A 24,286-nucleotide genomic window follows, 5' to 3' on the forward strand; every position below is an offset into this window, starting at 1 on the left:
GAATACACATTCTTCTCTAGTGCACATGGAACATTCTCCAGAATAGATCACATTTTTGGTCCTAAATCAGGTCTCAACCAGTATCAAAAGATTGGGATCATTCCCTGCATATTTTCAGACCACAATGCTCTGAAACTAGAACTCAATCACAAGAGGAAATTTGGAAAGAACCCAAATACATGGAGACTAAACAGCATCCTTCTAAAGAATGAATGGGTCAACCAGGAAATTAAAGAAGAATTGAAAAAATTCATGGAAACAAATGATAATGAAAACACAACGGTTCAGAATCTGTGGGACACAACAAAGGCAGTCCTGAGAGGAAAATATATAGCAGTACAAGCCTTTCTCAAGAAACAAGAAAGGTCTCAGGTACACAACCTAACCCTACACCTAAAGGAGCTGGAGAAAGAACAAGAAAGAAACTCTAAACCCAGCAGGAGAAGAGAAATCATAAAGATCAGAGCAGCAATCAATGAAATAGAAACCAAAAAAACAATAGAACAAATCAATGAAACTAGGAGCTGGTTCTTTGAAAGAATTAATAAGATTGATAAACCCCTGGCCAGACTTATCAAAAAGAAAAGAGAAAGGACCCAAATAAATAAAATCATGAATGAAAGAGGAGTGATCACAACGAACACCAAAGAAATACAATTATAAGAACATACTATGAGCAACTCTACGCCAACAAATTTGACAATCTGGAAGAAATGGATGCATTCCTAGAGACATATAAACTACCACAACTGAACCAGGAAGAAATAGAAAGCCTGAACAGACCCATAACCAGTAAGGAGATTGAAACAGTCATCAAAAATCTCCAAACAAACAAAAGCCCAGGGCCAGATGGCTTCCCGGGGGAATTCTACCAAACATTTAAAGAAGAACTAATTCCTATTCTCCTGAAACTGTTCCAAAAAATAGAAATAGAAGGAAAACTTCCAAACTCATTTTATGAGGCCAGCATCACCTTGATCCCAAAACCAGACAAGGATCCCATCAAAAAAGAGAACTACAGACCAATACCCTTGATGAACACAGATGCAAAAATTCTCACCAAAATACTAGCCAATAGGATTCAACAGTACATTAAAAGGATTATTCACCACGACCAAGTGGGATTTATTCCAGGGCTGCAAGGCTGGTTCAACATCCGCAAATCAATCAATGTGATACAACACATTAATAAAAGAAAGAACAAGAACCATATGATACTCTCCATAGATGCTGAAAAAGCATTTGACAAAGTACAGCATCCCTTCCTGATCAAAACTCTTCAAAGTGTAGGGATAGAGGGCACATACCTCAATATTATCAAAGCCATCTATGAAAAACCCACGGCAAATATCATTCTCAATGGAGAAAAACTGAAAGCTTTTCCGCTAAGGTCAGGAACATGACAGGGATGTCCGTTATCACCACTGCTATTCAACATAGTACTAGAAGTCCTAGCCTCAGCAATCAGACAACAAAAGGAAACTCAAGGCATCCAAATCGGCAAAGAAGAAGTCAAACTATCACTCTTTGCAGATGATATGATACTATATGTGGAAAACCCAAAAGACTCCACTCCAAAACTGCTAGAACTTGTACAGGAATTCAGTAAAGTGTCAGGATATAAAATCAATGCACAGAAATCAGTTGCATTTCTCTACACCAACAACAAGACAGAAGAAAGAGAAATTAAGGAGTCCATCCCATTTACAATTGCACCCAAAACTATAAGATACCTAGGAATAAACCTAACCAAAGAGACTAAGAATCTACACACAGAAAACTATAAAGTACTCATGAAAGAAATTGAGGAAGACACAAAGAAATGGAAAAATGTTCCATGCTCCTGGATTGGAAGAATAAATATTGTGAAAATGTCTATGCTACCTAAAGCAATCTACACATTTAATGCAATTTCTATCAAAGTACCATCCACTTTTTTCAAAGAAATGGAACAAATAATACTAAAATTTATATGGAACCAGAAAAGACCTCGAATAGCCAAAGGAATATTGAAAAAGAAAGCCAAAGTTGGTGGCATCACAATTCCGGACTTCAAGCTCTATTACAAAGCTGTCATCATCAAGACAGCATGGTACTGGCACAAAAACAGACACATAGATCAATGGAACAGAATAGAGAGCTCAGAAATAGACCCTCAACTTTATGGTCAACTCATCTTCGACAAAGCAGGAAAGAATGTCCAATGGAACAAAGACAGCCTCTTCAATAAATGGTGTTGGGAAAATTGGACAGCCACATGCAGAAAAATGAAATTAGATCATTTCCTTACACCACACACGAAAATAGACTCAAAATGGATGAAGGATCTCAATGTGAGAAAGGAATCCATCAAAATCCTCGAGGAGAACACAGGCAGCAACCTCTTCGACGTCAGCCGCAGCAACATCTTCCTAGGAACATCACCAAAGGCAAGGGAAGCAAGGGCAAAAATGAACTTTTGGGATTTTATCAAGATCAAAAGCTTTTGCACAGCAAAGGAAACAGTGAACAAAACCAAAAGACAACTGACAGAATGGGAGAAGATATTTGCAAATGACATATCAGATAAAGGGCTAGTGCCCCAAATCTATAAAGAACTTAGCAAACTCAACACCCAAAGAACAAATAATCCAATCAAGAAATGGGCAGAGGACATGAACAGACGTTTCTGCAAAGAAGACATCCAGATGGCCAACAGACACGTGAAAAAGTGGTCCACATCACTCGGCACCAGGGGAATACAAATCAAAACCACCATGAGATATCACCTCACACCAGTCAGAATGGCTAAAATTAACAAGTCAGGAAATGACAGATGCTGGCGAGGATGCGGAGAAAGGGGAGCCCTCCTACACTGTTGGTGGGAATGCAAGCTGGTGCAACCACTCTGGAAAACAGCATGGAGGTTCCTCAAAATGTTGAAAATAGAACTACCCTATGACCCTGCAATTGCACTGCTGGGTCATATTTACCCTAAAGATACAAACGTAGTGATCCGAAGGGGCACGTGCACCCGAATGTTTATAGCAGCAATGTCTACAATAGCCAAACTATGGAAAGAACCTAGATGTCATCTACAGACGAATGGATAAAGAAGATGTGGTATATATACACAATGGAATACTATGCAGCCATCAAAAGAAATGAAATCTTGCCATTTGCGACGACGTGGATGGAACTAGAGGGTATCATGCTTAGCGAAATAAGTCAATCGGAGAAAGACAACTATCATATGATCTCCCTGATATGAGGGAGAGGAGATGCACCATGGGGGGTTAAGGGGGTAGGAGAAGAGTAAATGAAACAAGATGGGATTGGGAGGGAGACAAACCATAAGTGACTCTTAATCTCACAAAACATACTGAGGGTTGATGGGGGGAGGGGGGTTGGGAGAGGAGGGGTGGGGTTATGGATATTGGGGAGGGTATGTGCTATGGTGAGTGCTGTGAAGTGTGTAAACCTGGCGATTCGCAGACCTATACCCCTGGGGATAAAAATATATGTTTATAAAAAATAAAATTAAAAAAAAAAAAACTTCAGAAACATTAATATTTTATTCCTTTGTAAAAAAAACTCACTAAGAATGGTTTACCAGGACTTGCCTCCTCATATACAAGTGAGCATCTTTTCTATGCAAATAAATATAACTGACATATTATAAATAAATAATAAATATGCAAATAAAGAAAGAAATGATAAGTTCTATATAACTGGTAAATTGTCATACACCTTTCTTTGTACTTTTTCCTTTTTTTATTTTTTTAGTTTTTTTTTTACTTAAGTTCAATTAGACAACACATATCACATCATCAGTTTCAAATGTAGTGTTCAGTAATTCATTAGTTGCGTGTAACAGCCAGTGCTCATCACATCACGTGCCCTCCTTAATGCCCATCCTCCTTTCTAAGTATATATCAGGTTCCAATCTATTATCCTTTGTGATGTCAATGTCATGAATTATCTCTGAAAGTTCCTTTAATATGAAATTTTTTGCCAATTTCACTTCATCCAGTACTTATTCAGCCTTTTCCTTACAACCACTTTCCTCATTTACTTTGGTGTGTTTCCCTTCACTAAGTTCTTTAGACTGCATGTTCAGGGTTGCTCACTTAAGGACAGTGTCAACATTCTCTATCAGTTATTTTTTCTATAACTCCATTTAAGTTTGATTTGATTTTCACTTCCAGGATTATCTCTTTTCATTTCTTTGTTGCAATTTCATCTTTGTTGGTCAAGTCCCTTTGTTCTATTGTCCATTTCTATAAAATGCCACTTGGCTTGGTCTCCGAAATCCACCATGCATCTACCTTTCAACTTGTCTCTGGCACCCAGCATGATGCCTTGGTATATAGTGAGTGTGCAATAGATAGTGAAAAATTTAAAAAAAAAAAACAAGAAGGCAATACAACAACACACTTTGTTGTCTGTGCATGAGCCGAAATAACAGATGTTCAATAACCAATCAGTGACAGAGTTTGAAAACAGTGATGATTGGTCACTGATCATAATACGTGTCATTTACATAGTGATTTACAGACTGAAGAGCTAGCACTGAAGTTTATGTTTTATGCAACTACTCAAAGCTTATATACCATGCTAACTAAAATTTAAACCATGCTATTGGGCACTGTTATTGTTTAAGAAAACCAAGTAATTGAAATATATTCATATTAGAACCTTGTAAAGTGATGACTAATTATATTTGATATCCACACCTTCTGGAGCTGGTAAGAGAACCTAGTTAACCACTACAAGATGTGACCATCCTAGCCAAGAGATAACCAAAGGACCAAAGAACAAATGTAATTTATATACATATATATATAATATATATATTCCTCAGGGACTGTGCCTAAACTCATGGAGTACAGCAGTTAAATGTATATGTTTTGAAATCTGACAGAACTGAGTTCAAATGTTATTCAATCTCAAACTCAATTATCTCACATATTTAAAACTTTATCTGAAGGAATTGTGGATTAAGTGGAACAATACATATAATATTTTTAATTCAGTGCCTGGCTCATAGTAAGAGTAATTATCATTAATACCATAAGTAGAAGTAATGATGGTGGTCATCATTGTTGGGCCAAGGTGGTAGGCTTGATTATTTCCATAATGAAATATGGAACTTTAAACAAGAATAGACCTAGGGGCGCCTGGGTGGCTCAGGGGGTTAAGCCTCTGCCTTCCGCTCAGGTCATGATCTCAGGGTCATGGGATCGAGTCCCGCATCGGGGTCTCTGCTCGGCAGGGAGCCTGCTTCCTCCTCTCTCTCTATCTGCCTCTCTGCCTAATTGTGATTTCTGTCTGTCAAATAAATAAATAATCTAAAAAAAAAAAAAAGAATAGACCTAGAGTACTGAATTGGAAAAAACTAAGCTTTCCAGAAGGTTATTATAGTATAATTTTATAATGAACTCACAGAACATTTACTCTGAAAATCTAGAACTTTAAATAGGTTAAAATGCCTCTAATTTAGGGAAAAATGACCAAATAAGCTTTGACATCCTTCCATGCCAAGTTATGATGCCAAAAAAGCATTTATGTCTCCACTGTGAACTTTATCCAACATCCATTTACCAGTTCCCAGTTTGCAAATCCAATTGCTATAGGATAGGGATTTGAACAGCAAAACTGGCAATATTTTACACTTGAAATTGGAGCTGCTAGGCTGACAGCACAGTTGTAGAAAAGAGTTTGACTTGCCCATTTCAAGAGCTTATTGGGAATTTACCTTTGAACAAAGTGACTTTCATTAACCATCTCAATGTCATACACATTTGGGAAATTTGAAGGGACCATATCCTAATTAGGACAGGTTAAATTTATTTACATTAAATTACAAGAAAGACTAGCATTATTCAAACAATTTAAAGGTGTTTGACATTTACAGCTTTGTTTCCTAAAGTATGTTCTGTGGAACATCAGCGTTCATTTCATATTCCTCATAAAAGGGGGAGAAGTTTCATAGTCATAAATCTGGAGACTCACAGGGTATATATAGCATTCAAAAGACTGGGAACCCCTACAATTAAAAAAAATCTTTAGATTAATCATATTTCCTAAATATATTGACCCTAAAACACTTTTTTTTAATGTTGCTTTTGTACAGAATACAGTGTTTCATGTAACAGTTTTGAAAATCTCAACAAAAAGTATAAATGAACTAGGGATTCACACCATTACATGATTTACATCTTGAGACACTGAAGAGATTTTAATAGTATTTCTTTGCTATATCCTTGAGCATCCACATATTTTGGATGTAAAATTCAGGTAGCTTGCAGCAACAATTCACAAATTTACCTAAAAGGGTTTATTCCTGATACACATTACCCCCCCTTCCACTCCATTATATTCCACTGTCCACACTGGACCATGCTACTTTCCTTAAGAACCACTTCTATCATTGGACAGAGTTTCTTGCTCCGTTATTTTAACTGGTCCTCTAATCCAGTGCATCAACCAGAAAAGAATTTTCAACTCCTATGATAAACTCCTAGCCTGTGTTGAGAAGAACACAAAAGATAATATGCTCTGGTACTTGGACTCAAGAGCCATACAATTAAGAAGAAAAGGAAATCTAACATTGTAAAGCCATTAAAAAATAACTCCAGACCTGTACCCCTGGGGATAAAAATATATGTTTATAAAATAAAAAAAAAAATAAATCATTAACTAAAAAAAAAATAACTCCAGAGGTTTTGGGGTTTTTTTTTTTATTAACATATAATATATTATTAGCCCCAGGGGTACAGGTCTGTGAATCGTCAGGCTAACATACTTCACAACACTCACCAACTCCAGAGGTTTTTACACTAGGTAAAGGGTCAGCATAAGCTAAGAAACCTCAGGAAGACTTTGTGGTGGAGACAGACTCCAGCATATGAATAGGATGCAGGAAAGTGTGATGGGAGCGAAGGGAAAAGATTTCAGAAAAGGGGAAAGAATGACCACAGTCAAAGGGCAGGAAGAAGTAGTTAGAGTCAAAAGATGGGGTGGTGGTAAAAATAAATGCTAATCCTCAGAGGAGGAGAAAAGATGTAGGGAGAAAGATATGCATAGCAGTCTGTTGGAGTAGAGCATTCATGGTGTATGTGAAAAGAAATAAGATAGGTTGAATACAGTGGGCTCCATGCAACGAAAGGCTCTGATCACCAGATTAAAAATCTGGACTTGTTTTGCTAAGCAGAAAGAGACATGGTCCTAAGGAAAAGCTCATAAATTTGAATCTGGTCAAAAAATAACCAAATGAGTGTTCTAGAAAAATTAGTCTTACAACTCACATGGAGAGGTTAAAGAGAAAAAAAGAGAAAGAAACCAAAGGCCAGGATTGAAATGAGAATACTACTGAAATAAACTATGTATTAAAAATCTTGACAAGAGGGGATAAGATATGAGTAAAGAAGAAAATGTGAATCCACAACTTTACAGTCACAAATGACAAGATTTGGTGCTAGAAAAGGATAGATAGATACAGCTTCAAAGATTCTAATCTAGGAACATGGGTGATTCTACAAACTAAGTTTTGGGGAAAGAAGATGAGTATTTACTTAATAGGAAATGAAAAAGCATCTTTTGGTGGCTTTCTAATCTAGTCTTTCATAATTTAATCCCATTTTATATATCCTACATTATTTTCCACACCCAGTCATCAATTCAACAATTATTTTCTAAGTGGGGTAGCTGGGTAGCTCAGTCAGTTAAACATCTGCTTTCAGCTCAGGCTATAATCCCTAGGCCCTGGGATTAAGCCCTGTATCTGGCTCCCTGATCAGCAGGGAGTCTGCTTCTCCCTCTCCCTCTCTCTCTCTCTCTCTCTCAAAAACCAAATCTTTTAAAATAAAACAATTATTTTATAAGCATCTGTTATGCTTATAACTAAGCATATGATAAGCAATATTCTAGAAACTGGAGAAAAGAAAATATGTGGATGGCATGGTTTGAGGCACAGAGTGAAGAAGGATGGTAGATACATAAATAAATAGAGAATGTGAAATTTCTCAATATATTTCCTATTTGCAGATTAGAGGAGATAGGTATTAATATTCATCAAGCTCCTACTTAGCACCAGACCTTTTAGATTTATCCAAATTAATTTCTACATCAATACAAAGAAGTAAATATTGCTATTCCCACTTTTCTTGATCAAAATCACCATCTATGAGCTTCTGACTATATAGAACCACTGAAGACATCAACACTGTGAAAACCCCCTGAAAAATATTGCTTCCACTCTGGATACAACTTTCAGGGACTCCTGGATAGATGGTACGGATCCTTCATTACAAGAAGAACAGGACTTGTCTCGGCCCTACAAACTTCCAAATATTCTACCCCAGGACCAAGATCAACTAACCAGATTTCCAGGATTCAAGATGCATGAATTTTTTCAGATTTTAACATCTTGAACTTGGGAGGTATCCTATTTTTCTGGTAAAGAAAGATCACTTTCATCCATCCGAGGGGTCCTTAGTATCTGTGTTAAGAGAGAAAGAAATGATTTGCTTCATGGTAACTATTATATTTTGCTACCAGTTTTGTGATGTTTTCCCATCATGGAGACTCCATTTCACATCCAAATGGATTGTTTCTAATCATTTTTTTAGAAGCAACTGTAAAATTGCATTAGAGGACTTAGTTTCCAACCCACATTTGATTATCATCTTCATTTTATTAAACACAAGCAAGAAAATGTTTTCTTAACAAGTAAGAATCATTCTGCAAGTATTAAACATTACTTTTAGGAAAAAAAAACATAATTGTTGTGTCATCAGGGTGGGTTTTTTTGTTCATTTTAAAATGTGTTTTTTTACCATGGTTTGCTCACAAAATTAGTGAAAAGGTAGACTTCCACATTTAAACCTTCCTCCATACGTAAGGTAAAATTAGGACACTGTGACCAAAATAAATTTAACCCCAAAAGTTTCATTTCAAGAAACAGTGAGAAATGAATATTAGTAATTCTCCACTCTGGCAAGTGTCAGATTCTAATGAGCCTGACAGCGGCGAGGCGGCTTGATGCATCTACATTTTACCATACAGGTAGCCAACTCAGCTTTTTAGGTTTTGTCACACTGCCAGCATTTTTGCTTGGCATGACTTCAAGGGCTTTATGTGTCCAATCCAAGGCAGCCCCCTTCAGGATACATGAGCCAAGCTAACTGCATGCAAACCAGGCCGGGTCTTGGAATCAGTTTATACAGGCATGTTGTCAGAGAAAGATGTTTATGTGTGTGAGAGTCTTAAAGGACTGAATAGAAAGATCAGAAGCAAGGTTAAACAGAATGGGGCTGGGAAGAATTCCACATGTCCTTAGAGGACAGGCAGAGGATAAAAGAAGGTACAGTAGGGAGGCAAAAACAGAAGTGCATTCTTCACAGTCTGGCTGGCAAGCCCCGCAACAGTGCCATTCTTCAAACAAAACCTCTCTTGGCCTCAGATCCGACACTGGTCATGCCAGCTCTATTGATTTACACAAAACCTTCAAGACTTTGATCAGCTACCAAAATGCAAACATTTTAAGCAATGCCCCAAAGAAGCTTGTTTAAAAAACAGTTGATGTAAGGGTTTAAAACAGTCCATTAACAATCTCATGTAGAAATGTATATACATATATGCCTATTCATGCATGCTTCTTTGCAAAAGAACATTTTTATAGTCTATTAACAATGCCATGTGCTTATTACACATATTCACTTCAAATCCAGGGAAATGTTCTTTGTTTGCAAATCTAAAGTTGAAAAGAAAAAATTAAACATTTCTTTCACTGAACTTCACACTCATTCCCACCCAAAAAGGGAAAACGGACATCATATTCTACCCACCCATCATACGTGAAAGGATGATTTGTAGTGGGGTCTATTCAGACCATAAATTCTTTCACAGAGTAGAATTTTAGGATATGAATTAACCGCACAATTTTAGAGGCTTAAAATATCCAAATGACCGTTTCCATCTTTTTACTTCTTACTGAGTGTCCCAGTGCTTGCCAATCTGATAAATGCCCAGGACATTATCACAAGAAAATGGCTGCTAGAAATAAGGCCCCACTACACATTTTAATGCCAGCCTCTATGGACCCTGAGGTCTTGCTCAACCTGAAGAATTGATTCAGTGAGCTAGCTGGAGAGAGCATCTGGCAAGATTTCTAACTATGAAATAGGCAGCCAGGAGGTTTAATGGTGTGACTCCTGTACTTTAAAGAAATTACTAAATAATATTTGTCTGCCTTGAGCCATTTGGACTCTCTTTATGGACATGGTCAGTGTAAAGAGTTCTATTTTATTATATATATATATCTACATATATATATATATATTTCATCCATTCTAATGGAAAAATAGTACCCTAGCTCCAGACTACTCCTAGAGTAGTCTACACACACACACACACACACATTGATTCACTGATCCAGGTTTTCCTAACAAAATCACTACGAATAAACTGGCTTATGACAGGATATGATAGTGACCAAATGTGGTCAGAGGACCTTCAACTAAGGTTTCCTCCAGCTGGAAAGTCAAACAGCAGGAGAGCAACCTCCTAAGTTAGAGTGATGCACTAGCCTGAGAAGGCAGGGCAAGGGACAGCAGAATTTCAGTTCTTTTGTCCTTAGAAGAAAAATTACAAACACTGTTCTATCTCAGTGACTTCCAGCCCTTAAGTTCTAATTGATCTCAAGCCCCATGTGTTCTGCACTGAAGTTCAGGGTTTCAGAGTTGCCAAGAAATTTAAAAACAGATACCATCCCTGGGCTACAAATAAGACAGGCCTGTCCCAGCTCTTTATTGAATAAACTGCTTCCAGAAATAGACAATCCCTCTCTGAAACCCACTAGGAAGAGAAGTACCCTCCAGACTAACAAACACTAACAAAGACTCAGTCAGGGTCTCCACTCTGTCAGTTCAGTTCTCCTAACCTGATTTGCCAGTATGACTCCCTTAACTCTTCTCCTCCCGCTGAGCAAACTTCTTCAAAGCCCCCTTCCATGAGTTCTGTACCTTCTTAGCCTATTACCCATGCTCAGGAGAGCATTAGAGTGTAAGACCTCCCCCTTCAACACAGTGTTTACAGAGCCTTCCCCACTAAATTCAACTAAAGTGCTGTGTATGTCTTTTTTTTTTAAAGATTTTATTTATTTATTTGACAAACAGAGATCACAAGTAGGCAGAGAGGCAGGCAGAGAGAGAGAGGGGAAAGCAGACTCCCTGCTGAGCAGAGAGCCAGATGCGGGGCTTGATCCCAGGACCCTGGGATCATGACCTGAGCCGAAGGCAGAGGCTTTAACCCACTAAGCCACACAGGCGCCCCTGTGTATGTCTATTTAATCAGCAACATATGAAAGCCCTCTTAAAATTATAAAGATAAAGAAATCCAGAGTCAACACTAGATTTAAAAAGGCAGTGCTGTAGAGTGGTTAAAAGTTGCCCAGGGCGATTCACAGACCTGTACCCCTGGGGCAAATAATACATTATATGTTTATTAAAAAATTAAAAAATTAATTTAAAAAAAAAAGTTGCGCTGGGGTGCCTGGGTGGCTCAGTCGGGTGAATGCCCAACTCCTGATTTCAGTTCAGGTCATGATCTCGGGGTTGTGGGATCAAGCCCCATGTTAGGCTCCACATTCAGCAGGGAGTCCGCTTCTCTCCTCTCACTCTCCCACTCCTTCTGCTGCTCCCCACCTTCCCAAATAAAATAAATAAATCTTTTTAAAAAAACTGCCAGGCAAACTTGGGTGTACAGTCCAGCATGGCTCTTACCAGGTGGGAAGCTCCTGGCGAGTACTGCATCTGTTTGAGCTCTGTGTTTTCATCTACAAAATGTGAAGGAAATACCTCACAGGTATTTACTTCATGAAGTACTTGAAGTACTTCACGGGATTTTGGCAGATTAAATGCTGTGTGTAAAAAAGAGTCTAGAACTTATGTCTACACAAAAACCTGCACACAGATGTTTATAGTAGCTCTTTTCATAACTGGCAAAACTTGGAAGCAACCAAGATATCCTTCAGTATGTGAGTGGATAAATACACTGTAGCACATCCAGATAATCAAATATTACTCAGTGCTAAAAAGAAATGATCTATCAAGCCATGAAACGACACGGAAAAATCTTAAATGCATATTACTAAGCAAAAGAAGCCAATCTAGGGGCACCTGGGTGGCTCAGTGGGTTAAGCCTCTGCTTTCAGCACAGGTCATAATCTCGGGGTCCTGAGATCGAGCCCCGCATCAGGTTCTCTGCTCAGCAGGGAGCCTCCTTGCCCCACCCCCTGCCTTCCTCTCTGCCTACTTGTGATCTCTGTCTGTCAAATAAATAAATAAAATCTTTAAAAAAAAGAAAAAGGAAGAAGCCAATCTACAGTTGAACCTTAAACGACGCAGGAGTAGGGGGGTTACCAACATCCTGTACAATTGAAATTCTGTGTATAACTTGTTACTCCCCAAAAACTTAACTACTAATAGCCTATTATTGACCAGAAATCTTATCAATAGCATAAATGGTCAATTAACACAAGTTTTATATATTATATGAATACAATAAACTAAGCTAGAGAAAATAAAATGTTATTAAGAAAACCATAAGGAAGAGAAAATATATTTATAGTACCATAGTGTATCCAAAAAAGTCCACATGTAAGTAGACTTCCACAGCTGAAACGTAAATTGCTCAAGAGTCTACTGAATATGACATTCTGTAAAAGGCAAAACTATGGAGATAGTAAAAAGATCAGTGATTTCCAGGGATTGGAGTCAGGGCCAGGAATGAATAGGTGGAGCACACAGAATTTTTAGGCACTGAAAATACTCTGTATGATACTATAATGATGGATGGATGTTATTATATGTTTGTCCAAACCCACAGAATGCACAACACCAAGAGTGAACCCTAAGGTAAACTATGGACTTTGGGTGAAAATCATGTGTCAATATAGGTTCATCAGCTGTACCAAATGTACCACAATCTGGTGGGGGATATTGATAGTGGGGGAAACTATGCATGCATGGGGTAGGGGGTATATGGGAAACTTCTGTACCTTCCTCTCGATTTTGTTATAATCCCAAAACTGCTTGGAGAAAAAAATGAAGTTTTTAAAAGAAAAAGAACATAACACATGTTTCCCTTTTGATGATTGCAGGACAAAAATTTTAAAAACCTTCATGTTCAGCAATTGTCTCAAGTAGACAAATATGTCCAAAGTAAAAGGTTTACATAGAATTGTTTAGTTAGAATGCACAGGTTTGAACCCCAACTCTACCACTTACCTTCCTTAGATCCTCTATGATTCTCAGCTTCCTCATCTTCCTGATCTCTAAAATGGAATTAATAAGACTACCCACCCTGTTAGGTTTTTGAGAGGATGAAATCAGAGAGTGCTCAAAATTTGCTTAGCCAAGTGCCTACTTCACTGATGTCAGTTAAGGTAAGCAACTAAAAGTAGGAACCAGAGCATGGCTGGTCACTAAGGTGTTTGTGACCTTGTAGAAAGGTGCTGGAAGGGAGGAACAAAACTGGGGTGAGGTGAAAGAAAGGAGCATTGTTGGTCTCCGACCTCCAGGAGTTACACCAGTCCATTAAAGGGCAAGCTCCCTAGATCAATTACTTGGTGCCTGCCCATGCAGATGGGACAGCACAGGAAATACTTTGTTTGCTGTTTTCTCCCATGGATATTCTTTCCTGTCACTTGTTCCTCTCAGTATATTTCTAAAATAATCTTAAATGAGAATAAGATTCATCTTTGTATTTGAAAGCTGTCCATCTGAGTCCTAAACTGACTCTAGCTTGAGGCAAGCTGAGTCCTGGGCACTATGGACGGGAGCTATGGAAAACAACCCTGTCCAGCTGATTAGCCAGTCTTCTCCATCACCAACCTCAATCACTGGCCAGAGCAGTTACAGTTCTGAAGCCCAGGTGACTTCTATGTCCAATTCTTGCTGTTACATACAACCTTAACAAATGACTTTCTTATAAAGTCATATAAGTGATGCAAAATGATAACGTGTAAATTTTGAAGTTTTAAAACTGCCCTCAAAATGCTCTGAATGAGTTATCTCTGATTCTATTTCTAATCTTCCCTGAGTACTGTGACCTTAGTCAAGTCTTTCCATCTCTCTGAGCACTACCTTTATCCTATGAAAAAGAAGAAGAAGGAGGAGGAGGGAGAGGAGGAGGAGGAGGAGGAGAGAAAGAAGAAGAAAAAGAAGGAGGAGAAGGAAAAAAGGAGGAAGAAGAGGTGGAGGAGAAGGAAGGCAGGGAAGAAGGAAGGGAGGGGGAGGAAGAAGAAGGAGAATATCTTTAGACCTAAGTTCTAAACTACTGTGATGTACAATTCTCTGACTCCTATAGCCAAGAAAGAAGGCAGATGTTTTTGGTTTGGCTTTGACACCATGTATCCAACTTATTCTTAGAAAGGTGGTGCAGCATGGTGGTTAGGCATGAGGCCTCCAGAGCCAGGCTGCCCAGGTGTGACTCAGTTCTGCCATTCCTGCCCTCCCTCCCCTTCTGCAGTCTCAGCCGGCCCATGTGGTCAGACAGAGAGTGGCAGGAGCTCATGGTTGGAAGTTGAAAGGTCTGGGTGGGCAGGAAGGATGAGTGTAGAGGGCACACACAGGACATCTGCAGGGGTGCTACATTCCTCATGGGGGTGGTATGAGAATTAAATAAGTCAATTCAAAAACCGGTGTGTGGCAAGTCATGCCTAGTACAGAGTGAGCACTTCTTAAGTTTTTGCTCTTATTATTGGGATACATCAGAGGCTCTCAATAAATGTTCACTGTGCTGAAATGAACATTAACACTGAGCCAGACATTTGACATATGTTACCCATTTAATTGTCCAACAACCCTGAGAAGAAATTGTTATCCCCATTTTATATAATAAATAAGAAAATAGACTCAGGAGGAAGAATAAACTGATAAACACCTAAATCCATGTTAAAATGCAGTGTTACCTACTAAGTAATAATACATATTACATTGTATTTTTATATAATAAACAGCATACAGACAATTTATGTCATTTTCATTCTCTAATAACTGGGTATCACTTCAGAAGATTATGAATAAAGTTTGTTGAGCTATTCTTCTGTGAACTTCAACGTCTCTAAGAATGTCCCCATGATTCTACTAGGGATAGGAGTCTAAGCAAATACGGTCACTTTAAGTCTCATATCAGAGTTCAGTCAACATTATTGTCTTTCAATTTAAGTTCTTTGAGTTAACGTAACAGAAACACCAAACTTACCTAAGGAAAAAAAGGTGATTTATTACAAGAAAACAGAGAGAACCCCAGGGAGGGAAGACAGCCGGTTCTCAGGGGACCAGAACTGGGACTGCAAATCTAGCAGGAATGCAGCAACTACTCTCAGTTCTCAATCTCTTTGCGGGCCCCCACATAGTCTCCTGTGTATGCTTCTCTCTGCTTCATCTTTCTTTTTGATCAATTTTCTCTGCTTCTCCAAGCACATCCACATCCACAGCTCCTTACTCACAGCATTCTAGTTCTGACTCAGGTTGAGACCCTCTCAGTCCCAATTCCAATCCTCGAAAGCAACAAGAAAGCAAATACAATAAGAATCCTAAGGTATACACACACGCACAAACACACGTAAACCTAGACAGCTTTCCTGAGTCTCTAGCAAGTGAATTGCTGCTACTTTGTCACATCTGCACCCATTATTCTATCAGAATACTCGGGAAATTCTGAGAGTATTTGAAGGGAAGTTCAGTTCTCAAGCATTCACAATGAAGAGAGAAATGGAAGAAAGAAATCTGGAAATTGGACATATCTGGGCTCCCAGAAAAATTGCCTGTGAGCAGCAGCTGAGCAGAGGGCTGACAGTGAGCCTTTATGTGATGCGTAATCAGATAGTGACAAGGGAGGGGTCCTGCCAGGCTAGCAAGCCAGCCAGCCCACCAGGAGCCCCGGGAATAGGGAGCAGTCTGCTGTAGAATTCTCTCACAATGGCCTGGCAGAAATAGATGGTCCACACAGGGAAGGATCAATTGTAAAAAGTGGAATTAGTCATTCTAAATCATGCAGCTGTGGTCGAAGGGAGCTCTTCTAAAAATCATTAAACAATCATGTATTCCTATTGATTTATTCAAAATACCTTGAGGGAAAGCAGATTAAACACAAGGTAAAAGTAAGCTAATGCAGATTAAATGGATGAAGGATGGGCCAAGAGTTCCCTAGGTAGTTTTTGTACTAATGAGAGGAAAATTATATGTACACTATTACCAGGATAAAAGGGTCTATTAGAGGTCTTTTGCTTGACATATTTATGTATTTCAAATACTAAGTAGCATAGTGAATTAGGTTTACTCTGGACATTTGTTATTTTTATTGCATCTCCAAAGTGATAAACAGAGTTCTCTGTCCAGGGCACCGTACTGCTCACTCCGGGAAGCCCTGCCTAAATGGAGAAATCTCAATGCCAATATGATTCCCTGGATGTCATTTATTAACAAGTCCAGAGAAATCTGACTGCAAGGACATGGGTTTTAAAATCCAGGAGCAAAATGCGTAACCTAGAAGTGGAAATGAGCTGTAGTGCTCATAGTTCCTATGCCCTGGACCATATCTGCAGATATCCTTTCTTCCTCAAGTGGGATTTATTCAAACACCTATCACCTAAGAAAACCAGAAGTGTGATATATATGTTACACACTGTTCTCACATGCAGTTGATACAGCAGGTGTTATGATCCTCAGAGGAAGAGAATGAAGCAGAGAAATGGTAAATGAGGAGTCCAAGGACATACAGCCTAGTGAAGATTAAAATCAAGACCAAAAATTTTCTCTCTCCTGGTGCAGGCTCTTTCTGCTACACTGTGCACCAGTGAGCTCTGCATCTGCGGTTCACTATTGCACAAAGAGTATGATTATCACTAAACTCCTTGAATGTTTAAAACCAAAAGATTGTTCTCCCCAAACCAGTTTGATCCTTTGTGTTCCTCACTCCCATCATCATCCCTATTTCAGTCACCTAGGGAATTTCACCATTCTCTCATCATCCCTCTGAACCAAAGCAGTGAAATTCAAGCTGATGCCCTTCTTCCACTCTTGCCTCCCACAAATCCATTCTGCACCACATGGCCAGCTTACTCTTTCGAAAATACTGCTTTCATCATACTACTCCCTATTCATAAAATCCAGGGAGGTAGGGTGGCAGGTATCCATATTTCTCTTCTACACAGTCCAGAAAGGTGTCATGGAAGGCTAAGATTTAGGCTGGTTTTAAAACACATCACTTGTGGGGTGCCTGGATGGCTCAGACAGTAAGTGTCTGCCTTCAGCTCAGGTCATGATCCCAGGGTCCTGGGATCAAGCCCTACATAGGGCTCCCTGCTTAGCAGGAAGCCTGTTTCTCCCTCTCCCACTCCCCCTGCTTCTGTTCCCTCTCTTGCTATATCTCTCTCTGTCAAATAAATAAATATTATCTTTAAAAAGCAAATGAAATAAATAAATAAATAAAAATCATTTGTAAGGGAAGACTTTCTGTTGATGAAGCCTGTGATGGCTTGAATCATGAATGAATGGGCAGGTCATAAGCATGTTTAGAGCGGAAGCTGAAAGTTCAGGAGATGGAGGAAAGAAAGATTAACCAGCAGGTGCACAAGGGGAAGAGAACATAAGACTGAGAACTAGGTGTTGATGACAACTTGTGCCATGTGGGTGATATCATTGGCAAAATTCAACTAGAACCAATGGAAAACATTAATCTCACTACACTCCAGAGTGGTCACCTTATAAATAGAAAGATACATTGATTCTCAACTCTACAAATGTTCACACCCCACTCAGACCTTCTGGATTGAAAATCTCCAAGACAGGAACCCTCAGGTGTGCAGTTTTAGAAAACCACCTATTTGGAAGCATAACCTGGTTAAAATATGTATTAAATTAAATACTTCTAGCAGCCATCTGCACTTTTAAGAATTGGTTTAATTCTTAAAACATGACAGAAGTCCATGTTTTAGTTAAGTCATATATTTCCTTAGACAATATATCTCTAAGTGGCTCTTCTTATCTACAGAATAGATATCATAACCATATTTCCATGCATAGTCTAGACAGAAAACTAGAGAAATAGTCTATTCTTGCTATGAGAATAAACAATGTCACATTCATACTATGTAATTGTGTTCTTTACATGTTTTATGTGTGAAAGCTAAAATCTGAAGAAATAATGGTGTCTTCCATTTTCATAGCACTTAATTCCATAGATACATTGATTTATTTGGATTTTGCTTCAGCCTATGAGAGATTCAAGGAGATATTTTTATTCCTAATTCACTAATGGAGAAACAAATTCAGTGATACTGCAAGACTTGCTCAAAGTCACATAAGTAGGTAGTAACAGAATTCAAACTAGAACCTGTTCTTCAGAGCTTACTCATCCGATGCTCTTTTTCATTAAAGCATTATCACTTTTGAGGTGCCTGGATGGCTCAGTCAGTTAAGCATCTGACTCTTGATTTTGGCTCAAGTCATGAATTCAGGGTGGTAGTAAGTTTGAGCATCCTATCAGGCTCTGTGCTGGGCATGGAGTCTGCTTGAGATTCTCTCTCTGCCTCTCCCCCATCATCTGCTGTCTGTCTCTCTCTCTCTCTCTAAAAAAATTTAAATTTTTTTTAAAAATATAGTATCAAAGCATTGTCACTTTTTCAGGGAAAGCGATACTTATTTATTGAATGAATAGCATATGCAAGAATACCAAATAAAGGGAAACTAATATTACAACTACAATTTTGAAAACAAAGCCAGTAGAACAGGAACAAAATATGTATAACATGAGAGAAGTGTTTGATTTTGACCCACAATGCCTTCCTTATCTTCATGATAAACCTAAATGTCTATAAGAACAAACCATATACCTTGACCTAACCTTTAGTGCTTTTTTAAAAAGCAACAACATTCTAAAAACACTTTCTTTCAGATATGTAAGATTCACACATGTGTTCAAGTACACAGACTCTTTTTTTTTTCATTGCAAGTTTTTATTTAAATTCTAGTTAGTTAACGTACAGTGTAATATTGGTTTCAGGAGTAGAATTTGGTGATTCATCAATTACATATCACACCCAATGCTCATCAAAAGTGCCCTCCTTAATATCTATCACCCATTTAACCCATTCCCCCACCTGCCTCCCCTCCATCAACCCTCAGTACATAGATTTTTATTCAATAGTAGATCTACATAATCTTGTTATTCTCTTAGTATCTTGAGTAGCATGTACTCCTGAGCAAGTACTATCTGAAATTCTAAAATTCCTGACCTTTGAAATAAAATATTTCAGTTATGGATTTTTAATAAATTGAGATGAAAGTAAAATTTACTTTCTACCACCCTCTCCCCAGCAACAAAGAACTCTTTTCAAGTCTGTCCTTCTACTCTAAAGAACATTTCTTATTAACATCTCTGGTAAGGCAATAAATACTCCAAAATAATCTCCAGCATATCCTTGCAAAGATTACACTGCTTAATATCAGTAATAAAAACAAACCAGAAAGAGAGAAAAATTAAAAAGGAAAGAAAGAAAATATATTTTAAAATTTCAAGCTTAAATATATGTAAGACACTCATGGCAGTATTTTTTGCAATGATGTAAATGTTACATACTTATCAAATAATGCCAAAAGCACTGTACTTTTTATCAAGCTGGACACAAGTCTAAAAACATTCCAATCTAAACTCTGATAAATATTTTTAGATATCCATATCTATATTTCATCAAAAATTTAAATACAGATAAACAGCAATAGGATTTACCCTTCAATATAACATTTTGATAAAGTATTAAAAAGAGTCAACAAAAATTTCAGAGTGCATATACGTATTAAGAACTAATGGTGGGGCTGGGGCACCTGGGTGGCTCAGTGGGTTAAAGCCTCTGCCTTCGGCTCAGGTCATGATCCCAGGGTCCTGGGATCGAGCCCCACATCGGGCTCTCTGCTCCGCAGGGAGCCTGCTTCCTCCTCTCTCTCTCTCTGCCTGCCTCTCTGCCTGCTTGTGATCTCTGTCTGTCAAATAAATAAATAAAATCTTTAAAAAAAAAAAAAAGAACTAATGGTGGGAGTGGCTGGGTGGCTCAGTGGGCTAAAGCCTCTGCCTTCAGCTCAGGTCATAATTCCAGGGTCCTGGGATCGAGCCCCACATTAGGCTCTCTGCACAGTGGGGCTTCCCCTCCTCTCTTTCTGCCTGCCTCTCTGCCTACTTGTGATCTTTGTCTGTCAAATAAATAAATAAAATCTTTAAAAAAAAAAAACTACTGGTGTTATCACTTCACTCATTTTCAGATCTTTTCTGTGCTTTTTAGATGTTGGCAACATACATCACACACACACACACACACACAAAATGGCCATTATACTATCTAAAGTTATATCTTGGACAAATCTAGATAGTAGACGTTTGTCTGATTAAAATGGCTTAAATATCAAAGAAGTCACAGAGAGAGTGGAAACACCATACTAATACACATTATCAATGTTGTACAACACAACATGTCTACTCTGGTCTAAGATAACATCTTTTTCCCAAAATCACCAAATCATAATCTGGGCTGTAAAACTAATTAAAAGGATAAGAGATATGCTTTCTCTCCCATTTCTCAATAAAGAATGAACTTTCAAATAGTAAAATTCAAGAAGAGGCATCAGAGGAAGGACTTCTTAGCTCAGGAGGGCCTAACCAGTAGACAGTATCTTTTGTCCTCTTTTAGGAGGATAGCTTCACTATAGTCATGTAGGTCTGGGACAGGAAAGGGCTTTCTGCTTACTGAAAATAAGTTCTATTCACAACTGTGCTCTTTCAGAGTTTGGCTATCCACAATTTCTTGGACGCTGTTAGAGTTATAAAATAAACACTTCCAAGATTGTTTTCTTAAAAGTCAGTCCAACGTAAAATAAAATGAAAAGAACTTTTCTGAGTCTTCAGTTCAACATGGGTACATTTAACTAGGAACATACCTTTTTCTTCCCCTCTTTGAACTTCAGATTAATCTTTGTTTTTCAAAGTCTCAACCCTGGCTCATTCCACTGGAGACTTCTGTTTGATGGCTGGCTCCTTCCTAAACTCTGGGACAACATTTGGATGTCAGTTATTTATTTAAGATCTGAATTTCGGCAAATAGTGAGACAGGTGTTTAAGAACTTGAGCAGTGGTTGAGTAATTATAGAGCTTAAATCAAGAAGGGACTTCGAGGGACTTATGACATGGCTAGCAGCTTTCAAGCAGATAAAGTATTATCATCCCATTTTACAGCTGGGGCACTTGAGGTGTAGAAAAAGTAGGTTCATTTGTTGTTGTTTGTTTTGGGTTTTTTTTATTATGTTCAGTTAGCCACTGTATAGTAGTACATCATTAGTTTTTGATATAGTGATATAATGATTCATTAGTTGCATATCCTAAGAGCAGCTAGAGGGAAGAGATTTCTTACATATGGAGGTGAGAACATTCGGTTCATTTGTTAATGGACGAACCGTTATTTGGTAATAAAGACAAGAGGAAAGGAGAATGAGGCAGAGAATGGATCCCAAACTGCCTGCTTTTTAAAAAGTGTACTGTTCCCATGGCATAATGAACAACTGGTATCATCCATATACCATATTCACATTCAATCCTAAAATTATAGCAAAATAGTTGACAACTTGGAATATAATCTAATCACACGGGCCTAGGTTTGAATCTTGTTTCATCCACTTGAAACAAAAAGAGAATGAGCAAGTTATTTTACAGAGTGAGAAAAATAATAGAACAGGTATCTCACAAAGACTGTGTGAGAATTAAATAGGAGACTACATATTAAGTGTTTATCCCAGAGTCTGGCACATGTATCTAAAATTATTAGCTTTTGTTACAAATCAATAATTATAATCTGCCTGCCAAGGGTAACTTTATAGTGATTATTTGGAAGCTTCTGATCATTCCAAGACAGGAAGAGCTGACTGCATTCAAACAGGTAAAAAGGAAAAGGAAAGAGAATATATTTTTTCATACAGTAAGTTAGCATGAACTCCCAATAAAATGGGCCCAGCTGAGGTCCTGGTTAGGATCCAAAAAGGCTTTACTTGATTCAGTGAGTCATATGACCATGGATGGATTTAACATAAAGCTAATAAAGTCTATTTGCAGAGTCTCTCAATTGCATAGGCTCCTTCCAAAGCCTTGCCAGAGGCCCTAGCAATATATTCAAGGAGTACTTTGATATTTTCTTTTTTTTTTTTAAGATTTTATTTATTTGTTAGAGAGAGAGAGAAAGCACAAGCAGGGGGAGCAGCACTCAGTGGGAGAAGCAGGCTTCCTGCTGAGCAGGGAGCCTGACATGGGACTCAATCCCAGGACTCTGGATCATGACCTGAGCCAAAAGCAGCCACTAACCAACTGAGGTACCCAGGTGTCCCAATACTTTCTCTTAAAGGTTTCCCCCAAATTATATAAGCTTCACGCCCCCCAAAACTTGTATTTGTTCCTGTAATGGTGTCCTGTTTGTAACTCCTTGAAAACTAAACAAAGTCAACGTTGATATAATTGTGGGCAGATGTCTTCTTCATTTGGCTTTCTGCTTTTCAAATGCCTTGACACCAGCCCTTGATCAAGGAGAAAGGGTCAGGTTACTGTTTGCAGTACCAGAAACCAGATGGCTCCTTCCAGGAATATTAAAACCCACAGCCTGGGCATAGCTCCAGGGAGTCCTGGATCAGGTGACTCAAACAATGACCTGAAAAAGTCAAACTTCAGAGTCCACCCAAAGAATCTGAAGACAGGCCATTGGTTCACTTAGTGACTCCTACTGAGGAACTAACATGGGCCATCATGTGCAACCTGGCTAAGAAAGACTTCTTCCTGGGTATAAAGTGGTTTTAGACTCTTCAAGAGAATGCACCATAGTGCATTAAATACACAAGGCTTGTTCAGGTGGACCTCTAACTAAACTTCTTGTTTCATCCTTGAATTCCTTCTACTGCCCTACTCTCTGACATCATGTCTTGATCATTGTTTTCCAAGAAGAGGTGCAGTGGGAAAAAGAACACTGACTGAATTCACACAGTATGAGCAAAGCAAGATGGCAGAACTGCATATATCCTGTAATTTCATCACCACAACTCTTAGACATAGACAAAGATATAGAGGCTAAGAGAAGTGTGGAAAGACAGTGAGTGATGGAGCTAGGATTCAAAACCCCAAATAAAAACAAAGACCCAGACATTAAAAGTTGTTTTCTTGGGGTTTACTTACTTATGGTACATCCTCTATTACTACAAGCAACAACATAAAAAGAAGAATAGGGAAACTATGTGAAGAATGGAATGATTTCTTCTGTCACTCTCTTTGACAACCTGGACCCTACTCCTAAAAGTCATCTATTACCTTGGGGTGGAGAAAAGCAAGAAGGTGAGAAAGAAAGGAAAGAAAGAATAAAGCAAGGAGGAGGAAAGGAGAAATGATGGGATATAGAATGGTTTGTACCTTACTGGAGCAGCGGACCCAAAGTCTAGAACTAATTTTAGCAAACTAAAATTTAGTTTAATTTTATTTTTTTAGTTTTCTTTAATTTCAGTTTTGATTAATTTTAGGAAATTAAACTGCACTCAAACAGCTGAGTGGACTATCAAAATTTGCTAGACCTAAATTCAAATTCTGGTTCAAATTACAGGATCTTGGGCAAATACCTTTACCCCTAAGTTTTAATTTCCTCATAGTAAATTGATTAAAACAGTACCTACTATATAAGATTGTTGAAGGATTATATGTGTTTATATATGCAGAGCATTTTTTAAAGTGTCTGGAGCACAGCAAATAATAAATGTTAGCAATTATAATGCTATGGAGAAATTCACAATTTGACCATCGTTCCCTTTTTAAATTATTTTTTTAAGATTTTTTATTTATTTGAGAGAGAGAGAAAATGAGCAGTGGGAAGGGGCAGAGGGAGGGAAAGAAAGAAGTAGACTTCCTGCTGAGCAGGAAGCTCACGATGTAGGGCTCAATCCCAGGATCCTGAGATCATGACCTGAGTTGAAGGCAGATGCTTAATCAACTGAGGCACCCCCATGACCATCATTCCCTTTATCACTGAAATTGTACATGAAAACTGATATAATGCAAAAAAAAAAATGTTCATTAATTCATTCACTCTACAAATTGCAACGTGCACATCCTGGGCTGGGGACACAGCATGAGGCAGACAGACTCAGTCCCTGCCTTCTTGGAGTTCACAATCTCAAGCTGTCTTTATTCCCCTTAAAATGAAGGGGAAAAAATGAATAACTGTTTC

General features: G+C 38.3%; 1 long non-coding RNA gene across 1 annotated transcript in view; it reads right to left on the reverse strand.

The window, feature by feature from the left end:
* Nucleotides 1-24,286, reverse strand: part of LOC125093130 (uncharacterized) — a 100,170-nt gene that overhangs the window by 45,299 nt on the left and 30,585 nt on the right. The window contains exon 2 of the long non-coding RNA XR_007125157.1: nt 20,979-21,086. This is a non-coding gene — a long non-coding RNA (uncharacterized LOC125093130). The remainder of the gene's footprint in view (nt 1-20,978; nt 21,087-24,286) is intronic.

The sequence above is a fragment of the Lutra lutra genome, chromosome 2 (assembly GCF_902655055.1).
Source record: "Lutra lutra chromosome 2, mLutLut1.2, whole genome shotgun sequence".
In the NCBI taxonomy this organism is placed as follows: domain Eukaryota; kingdom Metazoa; phylum Chordata; class Mammalia; order Carnivora; family Mustelidae; genus Lutra; species Lutra lutra.